Here is a 13069-nt window from a genome sequence, read left to right as displayed (position 1 = left end):
TGCTCTGCCGACAACAGTGGACAGAGATCTGCAATGCAGCAGATGGTCAGCTACATGTGGGTAAGACGTGGGTGGGCGTTACTGCGTCACCTGCTGGACGAGACCAGAACCAAGGCTCGCCAACATGACAACTTAAGCAAAGTGTTGAACAAGGCAATAAGAGAGCTAGGGCAGGAAGAGGTGTACAAGCAGATTGGTAACAAATATCTACCGGCCAACCCCGTGGAAAGCCACCCCGACTACTGGGGACCGGCCAACGACAAGCTAGACAGGGACATTGAAGTCTGTGAGGTTTGCACGGCGGTTCAGGAATTGAACTGCCGCTCAGCAGCCGGCCCGGATCGAGTAACAAACAAGGTGCTCAAGCACCTCAGCGAACCGGCGATAGCCAGCCTTACGGCCTTGTTGAACAGGTGCTGCAAAGAAGGCAAACTACCAAAACAATGAAAAACAGCAAAGACCATTCTAATCCCAAAGCCAGGCAAGCCACTCGGCATCGAGAACTTACGCCCAATCTCCCTGACATAGTGCGTGGGGAAGGTGCTGGAACACGTCCTCATGAATCGATGGCAAACATACCTAGAGGAGAACAACCTATATCCGGACTCAATGTTCGGTTTCAGAAGCCAATTGAGCACTCAAGACGCTATGATACAAATCAAGGCGGAAATTATTGACAACAAGACCAAGGACAACCAGGCCATACTTGGACTGGATTTGCAGAGTGCCTTCGACAAAGTGAAGCACTCTGCAATCCTTTCCCAGATATGCGACCTGCGGATGGGAACACGGACGTACAACTACGTACGCGACTTCCTCTCGGAGCGCACCGCACAGATACAAGCAGGTGACCACACCCTCGAAGACAGGAAGCTAGGAAGTGTAGGAACTCCCCAAGGGTCGGTGATTTCACCGTTACTCTTCACCCTTGCAATGATTGGCGTCGCAAGACGACTGGAAACAGTACCAGAAGTGAGACATACGATATACGCGGATGATTTTACCCTATGGGTGCCAGGTGGATGCGACGGACACATCGAATCCTCCCTGCAACAAGCTGTAGAATCCATAGATCAACTGCAAGGCACGGGCCTGGTCTGCTCCGCGAGTAAATCAGAACTACTGATTATTCCCCCGACAACACGGCTCAAGCAAGACAGCAACATCAAGCTACGAACTAACGGGCAAACGATCCCTGAGGTCACAAAGTTAAGAGCGCTGGGCTTCCTAATTGAGAGGAACCGTAGAAACAAGGAGACTGTCACCCGTCTCATTGGTAAAGTCGCGGCAGCTACGTAGCTCATTAAGCGAGTGGCAAATAGAAGATCTGGTATGCAAGAGGACAGCCTGCTAAGGCTGATCCAATCCTTCGCAATCAGCCACATTGCTTACGCCGGGGCTTTCCACGAATGGCTACTACATGAACGTAACCGTCTGAACCCTGCCATACGAAAGGCGTACAAAGCAGCTATCGATGTCCTCGATCTGGCAAACACGGAACACGGAGAAGCTCCTAGAGCTCGGTATCCACAACACGCTAGTAGAAATCAGTGAATCCCAGAGAGTAGCACAGCTCGAGCCCCTCAAGGGATCCAAGACTGGCAGATCCATCCTTGCCAAACTAGGACTACAAACGGCGTCAAACACTCGGCACCTCAACAAGCAAGAGGATATTCCAGCTGACATCAGGAATGCAACCAGGGTCTATCCTATCCCCCGCAACATGGACCCTACTCACAACAGGGAAAGAAGAGTGGCTAGGGCAAAAGTCATGCTTGAACAACATTCTAACGTGCCCGGTATCAGATTTGTGGACGCAGCCGAGTACAGTGATTGTAGATGCTTCACGGCTGTGGTCATTGATGCAAAAACAGGGGAAACAAAAACAGCAGCCAGCATAGCAACACGCGAAGCACAGAATGCCGAGGAGCTGGCCATCGCCATGGCCATCGCCGACCCGGAAACAACAAGTGTTGTGTGACTCAATGGGTGCAGTGCGTAACTTTGCCAAAGGCCGAATGTGCAGTGCAGCAGTGCGGGTGCTCACCGCGGTGAACCTTAACAAACGGAGGATAACAGTGAAGTGGTTCCCCGCCCATGCAGGGAACGATGTGTCACAGACAATGGCCGACCACAACGAGACGGCTAATACTGTAGCGCGAGAATTAGCAGGCCGCGCGAGAGTAATGGATTCGTCTGCAGAGTGGTGGATGGAGACCAAAGATAGGTTCGACACCTTTCAAGGTGTAACCAAGTATTACAGAAACAATAGAAGGGTGATGGCACCGCCACACCTCGAGCTAACCAGGGAGCAAGCATCAATATTCAGACAACTGCAGACCAATTCTTTACTGACCCCGGTCATAATGTGGCACATATCACCAGAACTGTACCCAGACGACACGTGTGTGTTGTGCAACAACGCCAGAGCGACTGCTGCCCATTTATTGTGGGACTGTGAGGTTAGACCAGTAGAGGCTTCAACCAGGACCGACCTCCCGCCGTGGTATCAAGGCGTCACGCGAAGTTACAACAAGGAGGACCAACTTTCAGCTGTCCAGCAGATCCTGTCGGCTCTCGAACGGCAGCACCGGAGTGAAAGCTGCGGGGCGTCATCCTCCCTCCGGGGAAGGGGGCGACCACCACTGCAGTGAGTAGCGACGGTGCCCGTCTAGTAGAGTGGCCAAAGGACCGACGAGTGGCTCCGTCCGGGCGTAGTGGCAACACTACGTCTGTTGCCGGCATTTAATAAAGTCTTTTTCACTCACTCCCTCTCGTTCAACCATCTCCGTCGGTAAAATGAGGGGTGCCTCATTTTTAGTTCTCCAGTGCCTCATTCCTCGGTGCCACAAGTGCCCTGGGAGCAGCTCCGACTGCCTCTCGTGCGTTGCGAGTCCGTTTCAGCGGGTTACAACATACACTCTCGCAGTGTTGACGTGAAGTGCACACGCACCAAGGCTCACGGGGTGAAAGGATAAGGAAGGTCTGGTGCTTCTGTAGCACAAATGTGCCGTAGTTGAGGCTGCGTCGAGTGCGCACGCGCCAAGTTTGAAGGCCCAATGGCAAAGAAAACATCACGGACGAAGAGCGTCAGGAGTCCGCACGGCGCTGCCGTGCTATCAACACTGCGGGGCATCAGGCCCGTGATGTCGATCGCGGCCAAATCTCCCACCCACCTTGCAACCCGTCCAGTGATGGTGGGGTTTTGCGATGCCACTTGGGTGGCATTTAAATTAGCGGCGTGATAAAACCAAGCCAATCCTTTCCTTGTCATTATTGACAGGGTTAGAGGGGCACGTAAAGCGACACATAATAGCGTAACACAGTTCAGAAACAACTCAATATACCCCGACAAAAACCTTAAGATAAACACCCTGCCTCCCCTTTTCAGCTTCGCTGGTCAACCATCTTTACATGGTGTAAGGACCGAAAATTCTCGCTAAGGTAATGGCTCGGTTACGTATGGTCAAGCTATGCCGCTGGCATCATCAGAGGAGTGCGAGTTGAGGTTTCCAACGCTGAAGTATTAATGAACTTACTGCAGACAACGGGAAAAACCGTGCGTGGCCGGGAGAGACGTGCCAGGCTATAACCATGGACTTCCACATCGACACGAAGCCGGAGCATGTGATCCTGGCTATACTAGGTATCCAGTGTACGACTACACTGAAAAATCAAAGCAATGTTTTAGGCGCCAGCTGCTCGGACACATCGCTGGAACATGCAACAAGAGAGTCCGCTGCGCTCGGTGCGGAGGTGATCATGATCGTGCTGATTGCAAGTCTGGACAACTTCGACGCCCGAACTATCGACAGACGGATGAGGCTGCTTTCGCCTCTTGCACACTCCCCACCAGGAGAAGGATATTTAAAGGTACAAGAACCTAAACAAAGTTGATTTCATGGCGTCAAAAGTGGCTGTCGTTCGTAGCAATATCTCCATGCACCATAGCACCATGAATGCACCGGCGAAGAAACAGTATGATACACCCAAGGTGGCCACAATTGCTAACTTGTCCGTCTTACCCCCGCTTTCATCTCAGCTACCGGACAACAGTGGAGTCGGACCCTCAATGACATCACCTGCCTCTATTTCAGATCTTGCTTCGCAGGCCTCAACACCCCTGCGGGTGGCGTGGAGGGGTCCTCACCGAGCCCAAGCGAGCCAGCAGTCAAAGCAGCACACTCACGCCTCAAGCGCTTTATGGCAAGATTTGCTGGATGGTGTGCGGTCCTTCTTGGCTCCTTTCACATCTGCAGTGCTCTGTGCGATCCCAACCTTACTTGACGTCGTTGCTCCCTTCATACAGCATTGTAATTGAGCACCGGCATGAAAATGCGCCAAAAAATACCCCGAATCAGTCGACCACACTTCAGTAGAATGCCTGTGGGCTACGTTTGTGATTATCTGACCTCCGGCAATTTGTCAGCAAACGCCGCTGCCTGATAATCGCCATATCGGAGTCTAACCTCCACTCCAGTTCATAATTTCTGGCTATTCCCATTTAAAATCCACGACCGACGTGGAACGAAGCTGAGTCCTACTAGCGATTCGCAAAGACCTCACATTTGTGTTCCACACTACCCCTTCGCAAAGACCTCACATTTGTGGTCCACACTGTACCCCAGGACTCTTCTAACGAGCGTATCGCGGCTGTGGTAATACACAATTCCGTAAAATTCCCAGTTATGAACGGCTACATATCTCCTCGATCGCACTTTGACGCCAAGCGTTTGCATTCTGTGCTGGCCAACACGTCACCACCTGATGTACTGAAGGGTCACTTTAATCCACATCACCCGAATTCAGGTAACAGAAGAACATCATCACAGGGAAACCGCCTTCTAAACCTCGCTACTAACGCTGGATTGCATATCTTAAACACCGGCAGCGCCACATTCGCCCGTGGAAAAACATCAAGTGCCTTGGATGTGACGCTGATATCTGCCTCCCTGCTGACAACTGCGTCGTGGTTGACTGACATATAAAGCTTTGGCACTGACCATCCAGCCACATACACAGACAAAACGAAACTCTGTGGAGGTCCACAAAAACACAGGGAGCACGGCACGAATTTGGAGTTCAGAGATCTTCTGGTGGATGTCAGTGTCATTCTGAACACACTGACGCTGTTTCGAACATGAGCGCTGCATCCTAAAGACGCGCTGGTCCCCAAGGAGGCATCAGTAATAGACAGCGACTATCCAAGAGTTCTCGCACCTTGCAGGAGCGCAGAGCGGCGAGCACAAAAAACGACGTCTGTGGATGATATTCGAGTTGCTGGACGGTTGCAGTACCACGTCCAAGACATATTCGCAAGCTCGCTAAACAGCACTGGAGTCAGTTCTGCTCTGGACTGGATCCTCGCAAACCACTCACGCGTGTATGGCAAACGTTTCGCACCTTAAGAACTCCACCAAGTCCACTCCACCCGTTCTCATGCCTTGGCTTTCCCGAAAGGCGCTAGTAAGGTGAACGTTGCAAATGAATTCTGAAATACATCACCACTCCACCCACCAGCGTGGTAATCTCTGTGGTGTCTGTGTTCTGCTACTCCAACGCAAATGCGACGCAGATGTTCCGCTACTCCAACGCAAATGCGACGCTGATGGATGAACCCTTCACCATTGAAGAAGAGCTTACCACAGCGTTAGGAAACCTCAACTTGTCTTCCTCGCCTGGCTATGGTGGAACCACGTATTTGTCGTTACCGCACTTGGGCCCCAAGGCTCTCCGGCAGTTACTAACCCTGTGCAACCAATCCTGGCAGATCGGACGTCTTGAGGCCCGCTTGAAGATTTCCCGGATTGGGGCAATTCTCAAGCCAGGCAAACCGGCAACTGATATAGACTCTTACCGGCCAATGGCAGTATTAAGTTATATTGGCAAGGTAATGAACGATATATATAACATCTTATTCACTGGTAGAAAGTTAGGGGGAGGGATCGTTGTGAGATTCAGAGGCCTCAATCCAGGCTTCTGATGATGGCTTCCTGAATGACGGCAATCAAGTCGCGTTGCTAGGGCTGGAATGGCTTGTTTGGGACTTGGAGAATCTAAACATTTATCCATCGCAAATGTCTCGGCTCAGGAGAAGACGTATCAGCGCAGACAACACCATTTCCTTGGCGTCAGATATCACCCGACGAAACATTCAGGGAAGCTTGAACTCCCGCGCAAGACTTGAATGGTGAAGCTGTTGTAGGTGTTCATTGACGGATACAAAGTTGAGTTTTAGTATCATTGAGGTGTCGTGGTCGATGAAGGTTAAATGGCATTTTAATGACCTTATATTGAACAAGGGCAGAGTGGGCTGGTAATTTTGGTCAGCGTTTTCATTCGCCACTTTGCAAGCGCGGGTTATGGTCTCTAGCGTACGCTTTGAACGCCGAACCTCTCTAAGCGTAGCCTCTCCCTCGTCCGTGCGAACTATCCGCGGCCGGGTCATGTGGGGTCGATGATCACCTACATCAGCGTCGACATACAAGTCGTGCCTCTTTTACGGTACATAGCGCATGCGCTCGACGACACGAGGACGAAGGAACGAAGGGCGTACACTATGACGTCTTGGACTCGTGCCGAGCAAGTGCTGCCACGATGCGGCCCGTTACTTCCCTGGCGTGATGTCGCCGCCTTCCGTGGCTTGCAGTAGTGACCTGCAGGGGGAAGAAGGGGGGGAGGAGACAGGACATTTCAAGAGGACAACACTTCTGAGTGCAAGCGAAGTTGGAATTGTCATGATGGTGGTTGTGTGCATGCTTGCGGCAGAACTACGTCGGCAGCAACTTTTTCATGCGGAAGCATTGAGGACTAGAATTCACCGGATCTGATTCTGGTGCTGACAGGTTCCGAAGCTGCGCCTGCGTGGTGGGTAATGTGACGTCAGCGATCAAACGCCCGCGCTCAAGCCTCAGGGGAGGGCGGGGGGATGTGTGACAGGAATGCGAAAAAATGAAGTCGAGAAGAAAAACATACAGACGCTGGCTGGCGGACTCGGCTCGAGTAGTGCGGGGTCGCCGTTTTCTTGGCAAAACAACAACATACAAAAACAAGTGGTCACTTCGCCGGCCGTGCAATCCTCGATAACAGCGCTGATGTAACTTCCGGCAAAGCAGCCAGAACCTGTACGGCATCGTTCTTGTAGGTGACGTCGTGAGTATTGAGGTGGGAGCCTTCACTCACTAAAGAGCCGCGAAGCCGCCATGTACCAGCTGAGCGCAAAAGCGTACTGCGCACAGGAACGTGTATCAATAAAACTCGGAAAAATCTCCCATCCGGAATCACACTGTAACAGCACCTATTCCCTACCCACCACGCCCATGCAATGCTAATCAGATTCGCATAGATAATTATGCCTTGAGCGCGGTCCTGGCACATACTTTTTTGGATTCGTACACGTGTAACTCTCTCGGAAGGGCACCTAAAGATGTTTATCAAGTCTTAGCATCAGAATGGCCACCCTGTAAAGTTTACTTTATCTAACTGTACCGAGACGTCGCCGATCAAACGTGTATTAGTGAAACGTTGCACAAAAGCAAAGCCGCGTGTCTGTTTATGTTGCTGGAAATTGAGGGTCTGCCGAAAATTGTGCATAGAAACATTCGGCCCGGCAGCCATTTTTGTCGACTTTGCTGCCCTTCTACCTAAGCAAGCTCGCATTCCTGGTAACGATAACGTGCAAGAAGCCTGGAAGCGGGAAGCCGGTGGAAGATCTGTTATTGTGACTAAGTTTTCGGAGGTCAAAATGGGAAAGGCCGTCATCATCAGGTCAGCCGCGAACAAGTGTGGGTGTAGCCATTAAGTTTCTTACTACATACACTACAGAGGAATCTTGAGCTAGCGTCTGTGCGGCTCACATCAAGGTCGTCTGTGTCGTCACGGGCCGCCACTAACCGTGCAGGTGCCTTAGTTTCATCATTGGCTTGGATTGAATGCTTTAGTGACCGTAAATGCAAACACAATGCCACAAAAACGCTAAAGAAGAGCGTGTAATTGTAAAGAAACATAAAACAGCTAGAGAAATAAAATAAAGTGTGTTCTTTTAAGTCCGAATGCACTTCTTAAGCGAGGCTGAATCGTCCGCCGCCGTCGTCCGCATAGCAACAGCTGCGAGTGCGCGCGCTCCTCGTCTTCCCCAGCAACGGGGGGAGATGGGCGCGCGCTACTCTCCTCCTCCTCTCTCCGCTCAGTGACTGCGGGTGTTGGGCGCCTCCTCTCCACTTCGGGCGGGAGAGCTCTCGCTCGCGTAGCGGGCGCTCCGCATTCCGACGCGTGAGAGCGCTCGTGTAACCCTCGCCGTAACGGCGGGCGCTACTCTCCTCCTCCTCTCTCCGCTCAGTGACTGCGGGTGTTGGGCGCCTCCTCTCCACTTCGGGCGGGAGAGCTCTCGATCGCGTAGCGGGCGCTCCGCATTCCGACGCGTGAGGGCGCTCGTGTAGCGGCCGCGTGGCGCGGGAGGGTATTAGTCGAGCGCGCGCCGTCGTCGAGAGCGGTCGCTGGTCCTGCATCTCGATAACGATGATGGCGGACCGGGCAACGGTACCAGCAATAACGAGTGAAATATCTTTCTTTGTAGTTGTGTGCGTGTGTGTAATCTCTCGACTACTCATTAAGATCACGATATCGACCATAATCGCGCAATCAACAACCGTGCATTCGCACTTACACACTCTCCCCCTCGGGGAAGTGCGAGGGAATTTTTTTTTACTGAGACTCTGCCAGAAAGGTTATGCCGACTATTCTGAAGACCAAGCTGGTAGTTAACAATGATGTAAGATTGCAGGAGAAACTCATTCGCGACTTATTTTTGCGAACATTTAAAATAATAAATTGTTTGAAAGCTGAGAAACGGTTTATGCGCGTACCTGCAAAAACGAGCACCTCGCCTTCACGTTGTTTTCGTTGGTGTTTTCGTAAGAGACTGTCTGCTACATCTTCAGCGGCAAAATTAACATATGTACTACTACTGCAAAAGAGAACACGGAAGCGCACTTTCCTTACCTCAGACTAACATGTCTATATTGTGGGGTTGTACTTATGTAAATATGTAATAAAGGTCGCTCGCCGGAACTAGTTCTTAAACTTCCTTAAATTGAAGCAGAGCTGTCTTAGCAAGAATTAATGCAGCTGATTGCGAGTTTCCAAAAGAACCGATAAGAGCGAAGTGAGTTTCGGCCGGAGCGGCTACTTCGTAGGCATGTCGATGCATAGTTAAGAAAGCAAACTCAAGTAGCCTTTTACGAAACGACAGGCATGCAAACTGTGGTCTTCCCGTCCGGCCATTACCCCCCCCCCCCCCCCCCCCACGCCAACATGGAGTCGAAGGAGCAGTTTCCTTTCTAGTATACTTACCAAGCAACTCTGTGGGTATACACGTAGAGTGAGCCACCGTGACGAGAGGGACGTACCAGACACGGCGCAATTTCTGTCTAATTTCTTTTTGGGTCCATGTGATTCGCGCAGTTCTTATTGTCGTAATGTATATTATTTTTGTATTCTGTGACCCTCTCTCCTCACGCGTACACACTGTGTGCAGGTACAGCCTTTGTCAAAATTTTGTGGGCCAAGCCGGAAACGCGCAGGCTGCAAAAAATTCACTGTAAAAGCTTACATCCCGAGCAAAGTTGAAAATTTTTATGCAGGAAAGCTAGATAAACATGATTCTTTTTTACTGCCTTGAAATATTTTTGTCACATTTAAAAGCAAAGCCGAATATTTGAAATCTTTGTGGTCGAAAAGGCTTAGTATTGGCCCTCAAAAGTTTTACAAAGCATGTACGTATATCGCACACGTCGACATGATGAACAAGTTTGGAACTATGCCTGCACACACGCACTTAAAGGGACATACCTAAACACGCGCCAGCGCGCATGCAGACAACAGATAGATTGATAAAGGTTAATGGAGACAAGGCTATATCTTTCAGCAGATGTGCGCTGAGAGAAGCTTAAAAAGTAGGGGAAAGGTGCAAAATAGCGCATCCTATCGGCATTGCTCTATCCCACGGCCAACAAGAGCGCGACAAGCACCCCAGTCTGCTCCCATAAAACGGGCCATTGCGCCACACACCGAGGTTTGACAGAAAAGCCGCCGAGCCATCAGGTACGGTTCCTGTGCTCTGTGAAACGGATAATGCTGTTGATTTAGCGGTGCTGCGCATTTGGAAGCGTGCTGTGCTAAGGTTACCCTAATTTTGTTTCCTCTTGCAGGATTGCAAGCACAGTTACCATGGCGCCTGCATCGGTATTTGTGCTGGCCATTTTGTGGCTCGCTGTGAAAGCCGAGACCCTGGCCCCTCGGACGTTCGCGTTCCATCTCGAACTGCAGGGAAATCATCCCCACCACACTCAAACCGCAGATGCGCACGGTGGCCCTGGCACAGGAATCCCGACGCACCGACCACACGCCGGGTACGCTCATCAAGGTCCCGGCCCCCACCATCATCATGTGATTCCCGGCCATCAGCATCACGTAGGCAGTAACGCGCATCAGCACGCACACCAAAATCCTTCCCACCATCACCATGTCCTTCCTGGCCATCAGCATCAAGTTGGTGGTAACCACCATGGACACAACCATTCCCATTCTTCTGGGTCTCCCGTCCCAGCGGTTCCTACTTCCGGCAGCGGGCGCCCCGCTACAACCTTGATTTGCCGGGTTGTAGAGGTTACTGCCACCCCTGCTGTTCCGGCCAGTTCGCACTCGGGAGGCGGTTCCTTTGCTCACCACCACATGTTCACCAACATTTCTGCCTCACTGAAAGCAGCGGTTGGCAAGGTCGCTAACCCCGTGGTGGTACTCCTGCACAACGCCTCCACTTGGCTCAACCGCCCCACCCATAGTGGGCATGGCCACCATGGTGATCAGCATTTCTCCGGTGTTCCAGTTGCAAGGTTAGTGCGCAACAAAATCATGGCCCTTTTCAACCGCAACAACCTTGTCCCGGGTACTACCAAAACAGCAGTTACCCAAACCTTCACCACCGGAGCAGCGAACCACACCATGGCCAGCCCACTGGCGGCGTCTCAGCCAGCCAGCCGCGGCAGTGACGCGACAGCAACGCGCGCAACCACCTCCCGCCCACTTTCACCTACGGCTTCACTCGCGCATTCCGCTGGTCAAGAAACCACCTTCCCTTCTGGCGCAGTCACTCTCGGAAAGCCCGGTGCCGTGTCAACGGTTGTTTCGATGCCCCCTCGTGTTCCTTCACCCGCTACTCGCCCCGCTCCGGTATCCGGAAGGTCTGGTCAAGTGTTCACAATAGACGTTTCCAACACTTCTCTATCAGCTGCTGACTTTTCGACTCGGGCGACAACTCCTGTCGCGGCTACTTACACGACTGGAAATGTAACCTCAACCGTCACGGAGGCCACTTCTCCAACGTCCGGCATGCACCGGTCTGACACCACACCGTTCGTCCCCACTTTGTTTGCAACTGTCACACGGCGCCTCACCATGCCCACTGGACAGCCGTCTACGACTACTCGACCGGTGCCGCTAATCTTCAGCGACGTCACTCTTCGGCCTTTCCAGTGATGAGTGCTATTGGTTTGCTATTTCTGCATGCATTGAAGCATGCTCTATTTGCACGTATGACCTGTGTTCGGAGATAAAATAAACATGGGATATTTTAACTTTTAATCTGTTGCTTGTTTTCTTCATATCCGATTCTTTCCGTCTTGTTGCGGACTGCCGCGCGCATGCCCACGTGCCGCCGCTAGTCGTTTTTGAGCCTACACACCTTACAGTGGGCATTTATCTGCAGCTCTACAAAATGGCGTGCCTTAAAGCCCAAGCCTGACATCGGCGCATAAAATCTCTCAAAATTTGTACTTTGTCTTATATTGAAAGACCGCGTTCTAAACTCGAGGCTTTATTTTTTCATATTGTGAATACGCCATCTTTATAGGAAGGGTTTTCTTGTAGGCTCTCAAATGTTCCCCGTGCGTAATGCTATCAGAACACCGGTTCGAACTCGGAAATTGTATGCCCAACGGCGCCAGTTGAGACATATATCTACTTTTTTTTCTACATGTCATTATGTTAATGGCTGGCGTTTGAAAGACAAGTGAGAGGTCCCGGAGTAGACGGCGCACTTTAGGCATGCTCTCCCTCAAAATCTTGTTTCAAAAAATGCTAACGAAGTTAAAATCACCCCATCATCCCCGAGAAAAGAGCTAGAACAATACAAAACTATGCCATTCATCTTCTACGGCGAGCGGTAGATGCAAGAGTAAGCGATTCATAGCGGACGTCCATATGGTTTTACAAAGGTTTTACAACGCACGCAGACCAGGACACAAACGCAAGAAACGGCAGGACAAAGCGCTGATCTAAGCGTTTTTTTTTTTCGCACAAGGACTAATAAACCCCCCCACATCAAATACCATGGCCAATACAACGCATGCTATTAGATGTGGGGAGGGGGGTTAGGTCTCCCTTTTCTGAATAAAAAATGAGTGGTAGTTCAGCGCTTTGTCCTGCCGTTTATTGCGATTGTGTCCTTGTCTGCATGCGCTGGTAACCATATTAATATACATCACCAACTAGCCCACCAAGCCATCCTCGTAGTCCCTTTAGTTGCCAACATAACGGGCTCGCCTCGCAATCGGAAAGAAATAGCTAGTCAGCACTGGCGTGTCACATCTGGCATGCGCATATACGTACGTACGATAACAGCATGCTTACATACATGCCTTGAAAACGGACAGAATGGCGTTGGGGTTTGATTCGAGCTTTATGACAAGCAGTCATCTGTACCCGATTGTTCAGCCGTAAGTAACCAACGATGTTATGTTTGCGTAATTTTCAGAATTGCGCGCGATTTATCCGCAGATAGCCAGTGTTACGCCTTCACAATATTCCCAATGTGACTTTGGCGCTTTTGCGTAGCAAGAACCAACTAAGTGCAAGTATTCATCGTGGTATATCCTAAACAGCGCTTGACAACACGGCGATGAGGAGAAGGGGGACAAAAGATGGCGCTGACTCTCAACTAAATCTTTATTCGGAAGAAAACACACATATATACAATCATACACCACACGTGTTTCAAGACGTCATCACTACA

The 13069-nt window shown here is 51.0% G+C and overlaps 1 long non-coding RNA gene across 1 annotated transcript; it reads left to right on the top strand.

Annotated features, from left to right (window-relative positions):
• The first annotated feature begins 9814 nt into the window (after window positions 1-9814).
• On the top strand, window positions 9815-11366 carry LOC144173992 (uncharacterized). Its single transcript, XR_013323411.1, has 2 exons — window positions 9815-10101; window positions 10209-11366. It is a non-coding gene; the product is annotated as an uncharacterized LOC144173992 (long non-coding RNA).
• The last annotated feature ends 1703 nt before the right edge of the window (window positions 11367-13069 follow it).

Source organism: Haemaphysalis longicornis, unplaced genomic scaffold (genome assembly GCF_048455015.1).
Source record: "Haemaphysalis longicornis isolate Haplotype H1 unplaced genomic scaffold, Haemaphysalis longicornis Haplotype H1 scaffold_3, whole genome shotgun sequence".
Lineage (NCBI taxonomy): Eukaryota > Metazoa > Arthropoda > Arachnida > Ixodida > Ixodidae > Haemaphysalis > Haemaphysalis longicornis.
The sequence above is the reverse complement of the archived record's forward strand: the minus strand, read 5'-3'. Positions and strand labels throughout refer to the sequence as shown.